The 15,563-nt window shown below is 35.0% G+C and overlaps 1 long non-coding RNA gene across 5 annotated transcripts in view; it reads right to left on the bottom strand.

Moving 5' to 3' along the window:
- Positions 1-302: 302 nt before the first annotated feature.
- Positions 303-15,563, bottom strand: part of LOC131856149 (uncharacterized) — a 45,401-nt gene continuing 30,140 nt past the window's right edge. For 3 of the 5 annotated variants that reach the window (XR_009358306.1, XR_009358304.1, XR_009358307.1), the window contains 2 exons: positions 5,821-5,914; positions 303-568 (listed from right to left, as the gene is read on the bottom strand). This is a non-coding gene — a long non-coding RNA (uncharacterized LOC131856149). Of the gene's footprint in view, positions 569-4,973; positions 5,053-5,173; positions 5,260-5,820; positions 5,915-15,563 lie in introns of those variants that run through there. The other 2 variants (XR_009358305.1, XR_009358308.1) reach the window with 2 other exon arrangements.

A 15,563-nucleotide genomic window follows, 5' to 3' on the forward strand; every position in this document is an offset into this window, starting at 1 on the left:
ATAAAGAAGCATTGTGCCAATAATTTAAAGTAAGTTCAAATGATCAGAATGCAAAAGGCATGTGACAAAACACATAGTAGAGCAAAGAAATAGGGCTCTTTTTCAAATTTTTTTGGGAATTTTAGCTATGAATTGATATAAGTAACACATGTGCATGTGACAACACACATAATAGAGTAGAGAAATAGAACTTTGCTGGATTGTTTTTAGAATTTTAGTTATAAATAGATATAACATGTGCAGCAATATTGGCTTTTTTTAAAAATGTCAAATCAAAGTAATATTTAGTGAAGCTGGGTATATAAGACTAACAAAAATCAATCTGATGATATTAAAAAACATTATTAAACATGTATAGTTTTAATATGCAACAACCATGAAAGAGGTATCAAAATTACTGTGTGAAATATTTTTGTATTCAAAACAAATTTTCGAATGTAGTGGTTCAGCTGGAAAAGTTTTATATTTACAAAAACTAAAACACTATAAGTATGCAAAAAACATTGTAAGCCATTCAATAGTTGCAACATTGAACTGTTGGTTGTTGTCAGCTTTTATATTCAAATTCCTGCAAAATTAAACAATGAGAAGTATGAGTTCATCAGTAAGAAATAATGGATTTATTGCTAAAGAATGAAAATATATCATTTGCAGAAGGTTTGTCTTGGTAAAATAACAGAAGTATAAGTGATAAATATCATGAAAAATATTGACAAATATGAAAGTAGAAAATCCCAATTGAAAGACCATGTAAAAGAAGTTGAAGAATACATTACTTATTTGACAAAAAACCAGTTGCTTTACAATTTATTTTATTTTTTTATCGATAAAGGCAGAGCCAAAATTTATATTAATTTAGGTTAAATACATAGATTATTCGTTGAGTTTCATAACATTAAAAAAAACACCTGTTCTCAGAGAACCCAGCATATCATAGTTCCTTGAAAGGGTTGGAAACCTTTGGGCTTATGCTTTAGCCATTTTATCAGGGCCAACAAAAAATTTAATAGTCTGGATAAAAAAGACTGTAAACGATAATGGCAGATTTCTAACTGCCTAGAGCCCGAGTATTTAAACATGAAAGTATGTAGCCAAAATAAAATATATACAAATTTATAATATCAGGTATGGAAATTGAAGTGTCAACAGAAGAGTGCCTAGCTTGCAGTGGGGAGGTCGGGTTACGACGTCTCCAATCTTGCTCGACCACGATGTCTGCCTGCTGAAAGACCCCGGCCATGACCCACGCTCCTACAACCTCTGCTCGAGCCACCTCTACAATTCTGCTCATTTTTTATTTCTTCTTTTGCAGCTATCATAGGCAGAATTCCGTTTAACCTTGCAAACTGGAAGAGATCCTCTTCTTTTCCTTGAGCCTCTGGGTCATCTCCTAAGAATCTCCACTTGAGATAGCTCAAACCTACACTAGCAAAGACTTTGTGTCTATCCAGTTCTTTACCCTTCAAGTCAAGTAGGAATGGATAGTATTTAATGAGCTCTCCATGGGCATTGAAAAGAATCCGGTCGCTTGGCCGGGGTGCATCAGAGTCATGAAGGGCCTTATTCAAAATTTCTTGAAATTCTTGGAGGATTTCCACTGGGAAAAGCTCCCTGGTGAGATCCCAAACCGACTGCTTGGGTAGCTTCTAGTCCAACAAAGAAACCACAAACCTAGATGATATGCTGGTCTTGTCTCGCAGGTATTCGTCCCTGCTCAAGTGGGCACTACCCAAAACCAATTTGATTGCAAGTAAAGCCGAAGGATCCGCATGGATAAGGAGACGCTTAAGTCTCAAATCCGTTATCCTTCTGAAAGAAACCTGGTGAGTGGAGGCACCGAGTGAGATAGGAGTGTCTGCGCCGAAGCAAGAGGTAGGCCTCGAGTAAACACTCATGATAAAACCAAACGGAGGCTCAGAAGACATGGTGGCCGAATGAAGGGACAGGCGAGAAGGGAAACCAGAGAGAAAAACCAGAAGATGCAGAAAGGAAAGAAAGAAGCGAGAGGAGGACGCTTCGGCAGGAAATTCGGGTGCACGACTCAACAAGTAATAATGAAGATTAGAGATGCAATAAAGGCTTGAGTGAATGTGGCGGTGAGTAAATGCCCTGATCGAGCCAAATCTACTCAAGTGCAGATAAAAGGATTAACCTGCGGACAACTCATGCAAAGGACTGAGTGACGGCACTCTCCAGCTGGAGCTTCGAGATTCCCATTTTTGTGGAGGAAAAGTTTGATTTAGCAATTTATCAGCAAGGCCAACCCGGGCCCACCATAAACCCTAGGCTTAAATGAACACTTTAATTTGAAGAAAGGATATAGCCGTTGAGATCAACCGCCAAAAAAGAGCGGGTCATAGGTGTTCAAATTTAAATTCTGTGATCCACCAACCTGCTGGCAAAGAGCGACCCCAAAACCCGAGTGAACAAATCTAATTAGCTTGTCTGATCTGCATTACCAGTAAGTTGAATGCCCTGTGACCACCAATGAGTGAAATTGCCTTGAGATGCTGATTTTGATAAGGCATCTGCCACTTCATTCGCTTCCCTGTAGATATGTTTTGCCTCAAAAAATTCAAGGTTGTTCAAATTTTCTAGGATTGTTTCCAATAATGCTTGGAGCCTCCAGTTAGGGGTTTTCTTTTTTCTTATAGACTTTACAAGTTTTTTAATTGTATGAAACCCTCAATATAAAAATAGTTACCCGAACCATTCCATGTAAGCTAAGTTTTTTAACTATATGAGATGTCTGGTGTCATTATATAACCTTTACTTAACCCTTTGTTATATTCTTGTTATGGGCATAGTTGATTGCATAAACAAATTTGAATTCTTTTGTAAACAAATGCCTAACTTTATAGTTTTCAAATGTTACTTGTAATGCTAAAAAAAACTTATCTTTGTTATAACATTTTGAAGTATCTGCCTCCTCTAATATCAATTGGAAATAAGCTTTTGAGATTGTCTAACTAGCATAAAAAAGCTTTAACCTAAGCTTTTTTTGCTCAGCATTCTGCCAATTACAATTGGCCTTCTACCAAGAGAAGACGTAGGTAGAGTAATGGAATTCAGTGAGGGTATGAAAACTGTTTTTCTATGGGCTAGTTGCTTCTTCTTTTGTCATAGCAAGCAGTGCGAGAGGGACGGCCTTATCCATGATGGTATGATATTATGTGCATTTCTAATGGTAGTGAATAAGAGTTTAAAAAACAGATATAAGACTGCAAAATAATAGGGAATGTCGAAGAATTACTCGAAGAGTGCAGTGATAAGACATGTTCTTCTTTTGAATATTTAAGCATTCTGTATTTACCTTCATGCATGATGGAAAAGTCAATCATTTTGGTTGCAGATAACACATTCGAGGAAAATATTAATTTTTATTGGAAGGAATTTTTGCATAAAGTTAAAAGAGTAAGGTTTGGGATTAGTTGTCCAAGTAGATGGTTTTAATTGATTAAAGAGGAATTGGATTCTATTTGAATTGGAGAATAGTGGAAAATATGCATGTATGAAAGGTATACTGGGAATGTAACTTAAAAAGAAAACCTAAGTGAAGTGGCATGTTTTGTAGTATCAATTAAAAGGCTTTATCAAATGAAATGAAGTTGGAAAGTGATTCTTATGCTTTAAGAGTTTTTTTTGTATTGATGCTAATCATAGTGGTCTTTTTCATCTCAGAGACCAGTTTTGAATGGAAATTTAAAATAGCATTTTGTTTAAATTGTTTCGTATAATTCTAATTGCTATTCTAATTTTCTAAACTAAAAATGGGACTAGAATGGGGGTTTTGGAACAACTTCAATGATCTATCATGGTAGCATGCACATTTGTATTGAAAAATTATAAAAACTGTGGAACAAGTGTACATCTTGCATTGTTATACTTTTGGCCTGTAGGTGTGCTTTAACTTGGAGAGTAGTGAAAGTAAGAATAGTAAAGCCAACTGGACACGAATTATTGTAATAGAGGAAGACAAAGAATTGAGTAAAGTTTATAAGTTTTATAAAAAAAATTAGAAATGGTTTTACATGTGTTCATGAAATGTTTAATGGAAACAACAATAGAAGTGTGTTTGGAAAATTCTGGTTACCTTGATGAAATGCATGTGTTGAAGCAAAATCTTCTTACGAATGACAATTTGCTTTTAATAATTCTACAATTAACAAAAACCAATGAATTTGAAGTCAGTATTGTTGTAAAATAATAATGTTTTTTAAATTGTTGAAATGCAAAAGAGTGGGTTTCAGAATATTACATTGTTGTCTTCTTTGGCAACATCAATGATGGAGTTGTTCATGGCTAGTGTGAATGTTCCTTGTATTTCAAACTTCCGGATGAGAAAGATAACTGCAGCCATGTCTTTCTTATAATTTTCAAATGATATTTTCATAAGCTCAGGGAATTTTTCTTCCAAGAGTTTAGTGTGCAAGTTGCAGTCAACTTTTTCATCCTCATATTTTCAGTTGTTGTTTTAGGAATTAGCTGGAGACAATAATCAGCATCTCCTCTTTCATATTGTGTTTTTTTCTTTACATTGAATTTTGTTAAACGAACACTTGCACCGGGCAATAGTTGGGGCAGAAATGTATCAATTAATTTATTGTTGATATATGCTGTTATGGTCATTTGCCCGTGCCTGTCAATAAGATCAACATGTGCGAATGGTGCTTTTGGTTCACTTGTTGGGTTTTTACTGCAAGCAAGGTCATATGTCACTAGCACATCACCCTCGAAAGCAATGGCAGATTGTGTTGTACAAATTTCAATTATACTTGATGCATGGGGTGTTTCCAACTTTGATCTATAATCAAGAAAATTGTTAGTATGTAGGGTATTGAGAAAGTATGTCACAATAAAATTTGAATGCAAATATATTAAGAATTGTAACAATAAAGAAATAAAAGTAAGAGCAATTGTTATATTAAAAAAAAAATGTAAGGAATGTAGTTCAAAAACTTGGGAAAACATTTGCCTTTATTTCTCTTGATCGTTGTCTAAACAAGTTGCATTGTTGGAAGGTTGTCTTTATTAGGAGATTCTAATTGTGAGCTGCAGAGAAATCGATGTTATTATCTAGTATTAAAATTATCAATGTAGTATAGAAGACAAAACCATAATTTTCTATAAACAAAGAGAAAGATAAAGTAAAAGAAGTATCTAATGTCTGTACTTTTTTTCATCATGTGTTCGGTTTTTGGATGGCGAGATTTGCTGAGACATTGTGTCTTGCATTTTGGCTTGTGCGGTAACTATGGGCTGGAACAGAATGTTGAAACAGATTTTCAAATACAAGTAAAATATGGGAATGTAATTTCACTGTAAAGAGTTGCATATAAAGTAATATAATGCAACAAGACAATAGGATTTTAAAAAAAGATAATAAAATATATGTATAGGTTTTTTTCTATTCAATACTTTTTAAAGCCATAATCTATTCAATATCCAAATTAAGTACACTTCTATAGTTATGGTTGTTATTATATAGAATTATAAATCACCCAAATCAATTTATCATTGTTAAAAATATTTTGGAGACAACAAGATGGAAAACATGAGGTTCTATCATATTCATGTGTTTTTTGAGGTATAATAAAAATAGTTACAAAATTAAATTCTGAAATAGTCATATATGAAGTCAATAAATAATTTGATGACAAAAAACGCAATTGAAAATTAGTTGCATTGATATTCAAGTTGCGAAAATTATCAATTGTCTAAGTGTTAATGCACATTTGACTACAAATGGAAGAGTGCAAAGGTATGGGAAGTCTATAGTCAGTGGATACTAACTAATTTAATACATGTCAAAGGTGGTACCTGTGGGCAATTGGATAGGTGGACAATGTCTTCATGAAATTGCTTGAAACAGTGTGATTGTGAATTTGCTGAACAGTGGTCAATTATTATGTGCCTGCAAACATTGAACAATACATAAGCAATGATGACTTTCTTGAGTGAATCTAAACATTATATAAGTAACTACTATCATGTATGTAAGTATATATGTTTTAATCATGAATGAAAGGAGGGAGGAGTAAATACATGCCAAATAAGATATCTATGAGCAATTTGCTAGGCACAAAATGTCTTCTAGAATATTTAATGCCCAAGGTGTGATTGCAGAAATGGAAAATAACATAATGAAAGATCAAATTATAAATAAAATACATGTTACACTACCTGTCTTGGAAGTTAGAACACACCATAGTTGTTGACAAGCGGAGATGGAAGCATGGTTATTTGCTATGTTTTTTTATTTGACAAGAAACAGGGGTTGATTTTTTGTAATAGACTAGTTGCTAAAGACATAGTGTAGAATGGAGTGGAAAATTGCAATTTTTGTGAACTATAGCTGCATCTGTAGAGAAATTGCAAAGTGTTGTGTCCAATATGTATATAGTACAATGAACTTAACAAGAGAAATATCAATATTGTGTATCCAAAAATGATCCAATAAACTACCTGCATGTGTTGTTGGCTTGTTGACAACAAATGACAAGTTGTGTTGTTGCATAAATTCAAGTAGCATTGTTTTTGTTTTTGTGGCATGTAGCATGTCAATGTTGAAGTCTCCAACGATAATCAATTTGCAATTAGGTGGCTCTGAGTTGATGATGTGTGTTATTAGATTTAGCAGGTTAAAAATTGGTGCAGATGGTTTTAAATACAAATTAGTGATGCGTAGAGAGTGCCAAGATACAATAAGTCAATTGTTATTGATTCTAAATGATTTGTTGCCAACTTTTCAAATTTTTGCAATTTGCTTGTTTTCATGTAGCATGTTAAGAGGCCATGGATAGCTAATGAAGAATAGCAAATGAATTTTGCATTGAACAACTTAAGATGTTCAAGTGTGTTGTCTCTTGTTTCCTGCAAGCAAATCATGGTCATGAGCTATTTCTTGTGCATGCAATGCAAAACTGTGTGTATTCAAAGAGCATATACTGAAATGGTTCGATCATACAGAGGAAAGGTTGTATTGTAGTTTCCATTGCGCTAATGTTCGAAGGCGTTGCATCTTCTTGTCCACTTTTGTTGATACTTTAAAATTCTGGTGTTACAATTTGTGCATTAAGTACAATGATTCAATGTTCCTTACACATGACAAAGCAGTGTAAACAAGACCATGTTGATAGAATTTATAGGGGTCAAAAGCAAGCACATCCATTGTCAATCCTTGTGCTCTGTGGATGGTTCTTGCACACGCTAGTTGTAAAGGGAATTGTGTTCGAGTGACTATTGTCATAGCTGTTTTGACTTTCATGAAATTCTCATTATTGGTGTCCAAGAAGGTAAAATACAATTTGTGTATACTCTTTGCATTCTTTGCCGACACAATCTTCCAATTGTGGGGTCATTGAATTGAATCCAGACAATGTCTTCTTGCTCAGTTGTGTGCAATTGGAAAATGCCATCAGCACCATTGACTAGACCATCTTGTGTATCAAGATTGCCACCGACCAGCTCAACAAAGATTGTGCTAGGTAGTGATGATTTTTCAGTTTGGTAGTGGATGTTGTCAATGGGTGTGTCTCTTTTATCCACGGCCTCTAATACATAGAGCTTAGTAGGCAGGTAGTCTAACATTTTCTTGTTGTGTTCATCAACAATTGAATTTCTTTGAAACAAATATGGAATTATTGGATCATTGGGAGGAGGCCTATAGCATATTGTGTTCAAGTAGGAGATGTCTTGGTCTGTTTGTTCAGAAGTTCTAGCAAGATTGAGTATGGAAATGAAATGTTCATTCTTTTGTCTAACTACAGTGTGCAGTTCAAAGCATGTGACTGTGTCAATCCAAAATGTGTATGGCAATTTCTGACTATTTATTGTTGGTTCTTCTAATATCCAAGCATCACACACAGGTTGTGCTTGGTAAAAATCACCACAAAATATGACATGGACATTGCCAAAGGGTTTTGTTGGTGTGTGTTTGATTTGACGAAGTCTAGTGTCTATATTGTATATCATTGGAGCACCAATGAGTGAGACTTTGTCAATAAGTAAAATTTGTAATTGATCAAGTTTTTTGCTCATGGAATTAAGCGTGTTTGAGTCTAATGGTAGCATTTTTGAAGAATTGCATAGTAGATGTCAGACAGAATGTGCAGTATTGCCACCTACATTAAATGCAGCTTTTCTTGTGGAAGCAACAATAATGCCTTTAGGCTTTAGTGGGTCACTATCTAGTTGCTTATCATAGAATCGAATCATTGCTTCAAAGAGCACTTTAGCTGTAAAGGTTTTGCCTGTGCCAGCTCCACTTGTCAAGAACAGGTATAATGGTTTTTTGGGTGAAAGTCTCTTTTTCATTAGTACATCTTTGACAATTGATTGTTGTTCTTTGTTCAATTGTCTTCGTAGACTAAAATATTCATGATTATTAAGTAAAAATGGATGAGCTATTTCTGAGAATAATGAGTTGCAAGTAGCATTTATGGATTTTGTATTTCTTGTGTGCTTTAGGTCAGCTATGATGTCATATTTCTCTATTTCATTTTTCTCTCTATTTTATTCAGTTTCGCTTTCAAGGTCTATTGTTGGACAGCTATCATTGTCATCTTGTGCAGCAACTTCTTCGATGTCACCCCATCTATAATCAGTTTGTGCAGTGAACATTTTTTCGATGTTTGCAATTTGTTCTTTGTTTGCATTGAATGCAGCACTCCATGTTTTATGACCATGTAATAATGTTTGTTCATTAATTCTGAAAGGTACATATAACATAAGTTTTTCTCTACAATAGTTTTCATGATCTGTATGTGGATTGTATTTTACATAGCATATAATTTGTGGTTTTTCTGTTTTTTTATCTTTGTTGGATTACTGGAGTAGAAAGTTGTATATTCAGCTAGTGATAGTTTGTCAAGAGCTTTTGGTCGTTGTGCATATTTTTCTATTGGAGACGCATACATTATATTTTCAGAATCATCTTGTTCTTTTGCTAACAGTTGAGGGCTCTTTAACATGAAAACTCTATTCTCTAATGGTGCAGTATTGATGAAAATAGTTTTTCTTGAACATTTATGCAATGGCGATGATAAAACAAATGTGGACAACTTGGCGACTAGACATTTGTTGATAGTTAAGTAATGCATTGCCTAGTTTTCGTATGAAACGTGTCTTTTCATTATAAGCATAAGTGCATTGTTGTTGGAGTTGGCGAAATGCAAGGGACAAGGTTCTATCTTGCTTTGTCATATATGAACTACAATAAGATGCAGCAGCATATGCATCTAATATGAATTGTGCATCTGTATTGGCATACCATAGAGCTGGTATTTGCTTTGCAAATGCATTTATCCAAATATCGGCTAGATGTCATTTTAGCATCACAATTTTTCGTGACAATGTTGATTGTAACATTGCAATGTAATCTTCTTCATCCATTTGGATTTCTTGCAAGAAACTATCAAATGTAATTTCTTTTGTATAGTGTTTATTTTCCAATTGCTTGAAGAATATTCTTGCTCTATCTTTCATTTGAGTACTAGCAATTGGCAAGGGCTCTAATATTGTTGTTTTTCTCATTGGTGGCAAGGGAAAACTAAATCGACAATTGGAGGTTTTGTATTTTTTACAGGTCTTTGTATGATGATGTGTTTGCATTTTGATAAGGTGTGCATCAAGCAATGAAGTATCACATGAAATATACTTGTCAACAAAGTTTTCTATTTCAGTGTTTTTTCTTTCACCCATACCATGAAATGTACATGTTCGTTTCCTCGGTTTTGGAACTCTGTGACAAAAAAATAGTCCAATACTTTGCCAAATATTTTATGGTTATTTAGCATCATTTTCCGAAATGCATTGACCCTATGGTTGAAGTAGCAGCTACAAAGAACTGGATTTTTTTTTATTTCAAAATCTAAATCCCTATCTTCTATAGTTTCATTGTGCTTAGTCTCTTGCTTAATAGATATATCTTGCAATGCTTTGCATAATGGTTCCCAGAAGTGCTCAACACTTGTTAATGTTACAAAGAATGTTGGAGGTCCTAATTGTGCAAACATATTTTTCCTTGTATTTTCTAAATAGTCTGGGGATGTGCGAATACTTTTTAATGATCTAAAGCCCAATGGAGATCTCAATACTTTTTCCAAATTTGTAGGACCACGCACGTCTTTTGCAACCAGTTTTTTGCCTTTTAATTCAGTTTTTCTTATGCATACCCATGCTAGCGAACATATTTGTTGGATGATAATTTCAATGGCTTTGAAGAAAATATTTGTTATGTGCATTGCAAAGTCATTGTCTTTATGCATGAGCTCCCATTTTGTTATTATTTGGAAGGAATGTCTTTTTATAATGTCAATTGGACGGGCAGACCCATAGAACAGAGTTGGGAAGTTCATTTCTTCTGAGTAGGTGTCTTGGAAAATACCAAGTGGCTTAAAGCCTTCCAATGGTGCAATTTCAATAATAGTTGTATCGAGATCCTTGATTGAATGTGGCTCATTAAACCAATGAATAAGTGATTCAGTTATGGGCTCTTCATCATGTTCAAACATGTCATCATGTATATCTGTTTCTGCTTCAATATCTGTGTGCATCTGTTCTCTTCTGCTTGCAATGACTGCTTCCCAATCTTTATTTATGATGATATCTTCTTTTGTATACAATGGCGTTTTCGATAAACTTGTTAAAGCATTCATTACACAAGCAGGCCTAACATTGCCTTGTGCATATGCATTTTCGTATTGTAGCTTTCATTTTAATTTAACTGCTATTGTTCTAGTTTCATCTATTTGTCTAGGCAATGCTTGTTGCACTTTATCAAAATCCACTGGAACATTGATGATTGTGCCATTTAAACCCTATTGTGCTCTTTTATATCCTCATTATCTTATTTGTGCAAAAGCAATATGCAAAGAGGCAAGTCTTTCTTCTAGAGAAGTCAATATATGGACAAAATATATTCTTGCATTGCGTCTTATGTTCCATGGTGCAGCAAAGCAAGGAACTTTTCCCAATGAAGTTGCTTTTATACACTGTTTGCAAATGGGCTGCCCTATCACTATTGGTTTTTCTTTGGTTACAATGGGAAGCAAAGAGAAAGCATTGACAAATGCATTGTCAGCTCTACGAATGTTTTTATGAAAATGCATCATCTCACAAAGGGTACATGATGGAATCGGTGTATCATTGATGGTTTTCAAGTATTTATTTAGAGATTTTTGGACTGCATTATTTTCTACAGGTTCATGTGTATGCTTTGTTGCTTGTTATCTAGGTCTTGTATTGTGAAATAGGAGATGCTTTCCAAGAGTAGATTTAGGATTTCAGATAGTTAGAGTTTGTTGTTCTGTGCTAGTTCTAGTTGTGTTAGTTTGTGAACCTATGGTTGTCTGATTTGAAATGGCCATGAGTCTAGGTATTTTTCATTAGCCATGTTTTTTTGTTGTTTATCTCTACCATGAATTGTAGCTTTAAGGCATCGCAACGAGTAAGGGGTTTTGAAATTTGTGCTAGGAAAAGTTGTAATTATTTGAAGCTTTGTGCTTGTCTCATTTGCAATGTTCATTGTTTCAATCATCTATTCATTTGCTATGTCTCTTTGTCTTTTAGCTTCATCACATATTGCAGCTTCTAAACATTGCAATGAGTGAGAAACTTTCAAATTTGTGCTAAGAAAAGTTGTATTTTTTTGAGGGTGTGAACTTGTGATAGGGAAACTAATTGTATTCTTTGCTGCAATATTTCGTGAACAAATCAAATCTGGCTCACAACAACTATTTGATTGAACAGTGGACACAATTGGCAACAATTTTGGATTTTGTTGAAGTGTAGGGGGTGATGCAAACTTAGATGCACTTGCATTATCCTGTGCTAAAACAGGTTGCTTTGTATGCATATTATTTGTTAATTGTTCTGTTTCTTGGAGTGGTTCATAGTGACAATGGCCTGAGATGTGATCAAAGCAAATTAAGCTAATGATTTTCTTGGTTCTCTTCTATTGCAATACACTTTAGCTTTGGGTTCTGAAATTGCCTGCCATACACATATAGTTGTATGAAATATGTGTGAAAGCCATAATAAGCAAAATTCATAACCTTCAAGTTTGCATTCTGCATATGGTAATCCAATTTTAGAAATGAGTGATTGCAATTGCAACAAACAATTGTTGTTTGTTATAGTGTTTTGCTTCAACATGTCAAAACATTCCAATGAAAATTTGTTTTGCACTCTCAATGCATTGGCTAACGTCTGGGCAACAAATAATCGTAAAACAATTTCATCAAAGCGTTGATCAATTAGGAAAGAGACAGCGGCAAACATGCTTTCACCAAATGGAGCAGAAAACATACACTACTACATAAGAGGCCAGTTTAAGACATTTCTTTAAGACAATTTTAATATTTCGTCTTAAATATTTAAGCTATTATTTTAATTATCTTAAATAAAAAATTGAAACTATTTTAATTGTCTTAAATTAAAAATTAAGACAAAATGAATATATATATTTTCAAATAAGAAGGGGTAGAGCAATGGCGGGAAATGAAATCTTTTGCATGTCTTATTAATTGTTCATCTTTTTACAGGGCAATGTGATTGTCGAGTTCCTTCAAAGAGCGATCCTGTGCAATTTATAACTCATGCACCAACAGGTATTTACAGTCTGCCCTCTTGAATCATTATGCTGTTTGAGAGTTAACTGTGGGATTTGTTTCTCTGCAGTTCATTTTTCTGGTATAGAGAGAGGGATAAATGTGTGCCTTATGAATGCTTTGACATCTTCCGTACTTCTTATCCTATTTGTGTTTTTTAATCGGTTCATTTCATTTTAATTTTTTTTCTTCCGTAGGGTTTGGTTAACACACATTAGCAAGCAAGTTTGGGTTAATTGGGAGAGATATTGGTAGTGAACAACGCATTCACAGTGATGACATTAACCAGCTTTGTCTGACATCAATCTTTGGCATGACATGTTCTCTTTGTATTCAGCAGCACTGCTTTTTGGGAGTCTTTAGATCTCGTGACTGCTTAAGGAGTACAAATAAATTGAAAACCTCAAAAAAACCATTAGGTTGCTTTACTTTCCGTTTGTTTTCCATATTGGCTTTAGGGTTTCAAATTTTAATGGTAGATCAAAGATTCCCCCATCATTTTGCATTGGAAGTATCACATTGATGGTGGACAAACAGGGGGCTACAAAGTGAGAGCAATGCCTCCACAATGTGCATGGTGGACCACACGTCTTTCTTATGCTTCCACATTTTGCATGTATTCTGTAAACCGTTCACGAGACCTGTCAATGCTGGGGCGCGGGCATAGACATCTCAAAAGCCCTGTCAATGTTGGGAGATGGACATACACATCTCAGGGAGAACACCTGTCAATGGAATTTACATGTAAGTTTGGGGTTTCTTTCTACAAAATAACCCACGATTTTAGTTTTTCTCTAATCTGCAATCTTTGTCAATTCTTTTCATGGATTCCTCTGAAACCCACGATCTCTTCACACGGTAATACCAACAACCCTTTCCACAAGCTCACAATGATCGCTTCTTGCATAGCGACGTATTTGATAGATTTAGAAATCTTTGATCGAACCTTATGTTGAGACTCCTAATAAATTTTGATTTTCAGATTTTTGCATTTGAAGCATTGACATTAATGATAGCAGTAACCAATCTTATGTTTAACATAGTGATATCATTCACAGTAGCAATTGCATTCATCATCTTCATTAATGTAGACATTGTGAAAGCATTGAAGACCAAAGCTCATTGGATTACAGGTGACAATCTTGTACTCAGCGCTCTTACAATCATACTATTTAGAATGCTTTGTAACCACTGAAGTGCTTTACTAAAACAGTTGTTTGATAAGTTGGATTCAGAAAAATTAGACTTGTGGATGATACATGGCAGTCGAATAATGTTGTGTACTGGTGAGATATTTGCTGCCAGGTATGGCCCATTGTGGGTCAGAAAATTTTTGGACCAAATTGTTTGTATTGATGATAGCTATCTTCCTCCATATGACCTCTGAATTGTGCTTTGGGGTTCATATTCATTCCCTCTCCAAGTCTAAATCTACTTCACCTTCCTACCTTGGGACATGGGAACTTGCATGGATGGATTTCAGGACTAGTGTATACTTTGCTTCCACTTCTCTAACATCCATCTTCCTTATATCACTTATTCTTCTTCTGGGCGGTGCTTATGTGGGCAGTAGAGGAATGCGAGTATCATGGCTCAAAAAAAATCCCCTAATTCTTTTAGGGAAACATTCTTCTCATTCAGATCGTGGCCTGTCAGAGGAGGTGCAGGGTTATTCTTGGCGGAGAGTTGAAGATGAGGCATTGAGATCATGGATAGTTGTTCGTGCTTATTCTCCAGAGCTATCATTGTCAGACCCTCTTTGGACTTCAGAGAGAATGTGGGTAGCTAATAGGAAGTCATTTGTGAAAGCACATGAACTTATCCTACAAAGCAACCAAGATGGTGAAAGTGGCTCCCAGGACCTGATTCAGTTTTTGTCGAGGAGAAAGAGCCCTCAGGGTGAAGGTTTGAAGTTTTTGGATATTGAAATGCCTCACATAGGATTCAAGTATTTGTGCAAGATGAGTCCAGAACCATTAGAGGTGTAAAATCATCTCATGGGGGCAAGCAAAAGGTTTTGGAAAATGATAGCAGTATCAGTCATCAGTATCTCCATTTAGCTCTCTTTGGTTGATGCTGAACAAAATGATGAAGCTTGCACTTCCAATTATTCTCCTAAAAGAGTGAAGAATCCCTCAAAGGCATACTCTCAAACATGGGAAATCATTTGTTTCCTTGAGGAGACTAGAGCAGAGGCAGACCCAATCCTGATCCAAGGAAAAATATGTCATAGAAAATAACGAAGAACAGTGGAACATACAAATTTTTATTGCATTTATTCCAATCTAATACAAGGTATGAATTTGCCCCAAAGAGAACTTGTTGATTGATTAAGGCATATATTTTATAGAGTATGCTCAAGAAGGTAGTTATATACTGCTCCCGCCACTCCAACATAATAGAATATTAAAATAATGTTAATTTTAGTATTAATGCTCAATAGTGTATATTCTATTTTGGTTAGATCGTCTTCGATCTTCTCAGCAGTTTCTTATTAGAAACTTGCTATTCTTGTAAATATCCTTGTATTATTTATGAGCGTCTTGCTCATTCTGATAATGAATCAATTCTTTGAAATCCATTGCGTGTCTCGCATTGTTTTATGGTATCAGAGCCTGGTTTAAAAATTCGAATTTTTTTAAAGCAAAAAAAATTCAGTGTGAATTTTTTTAGTTTTATTGTTTTGAAAAAAAAATCGAAGGATTTTTTTCCTTCTTGTTCAGATTTTCGGTTGCGCGGTGCTTGCATTTGAAGTGAGTTTATCGCGATTCTCTTCCTGGTCGTGCAACTTCGTCTGCTGTGCCTGTGGGTGTGGGTTCATTAGTGATCGTGATTTTTTTTGGCGGTCTGTCTGTCTTTGTCCGCACGCGACGTAAGATCCACCCGTGTCCTGTTGTTGGCTCACGCGGGATTTGTTTCGGCCCACCAAACCTCCTGTTGCTGGTCCGCGCG

This window comes from Cryptomeria japonica, chromosome 6, assembly GCF_030272615.1.
Source record: "Cryptomeria japonica chromosome 6, Sugi_1.0, whole genome shotgun sequence".
Lineage (NCBI taxonomy): Eukaryota > Viridiplantae > Streptophyta > Pinopsida > Cupressales > Cupressaceae > Cryptomeria > Cryptomeria japonica.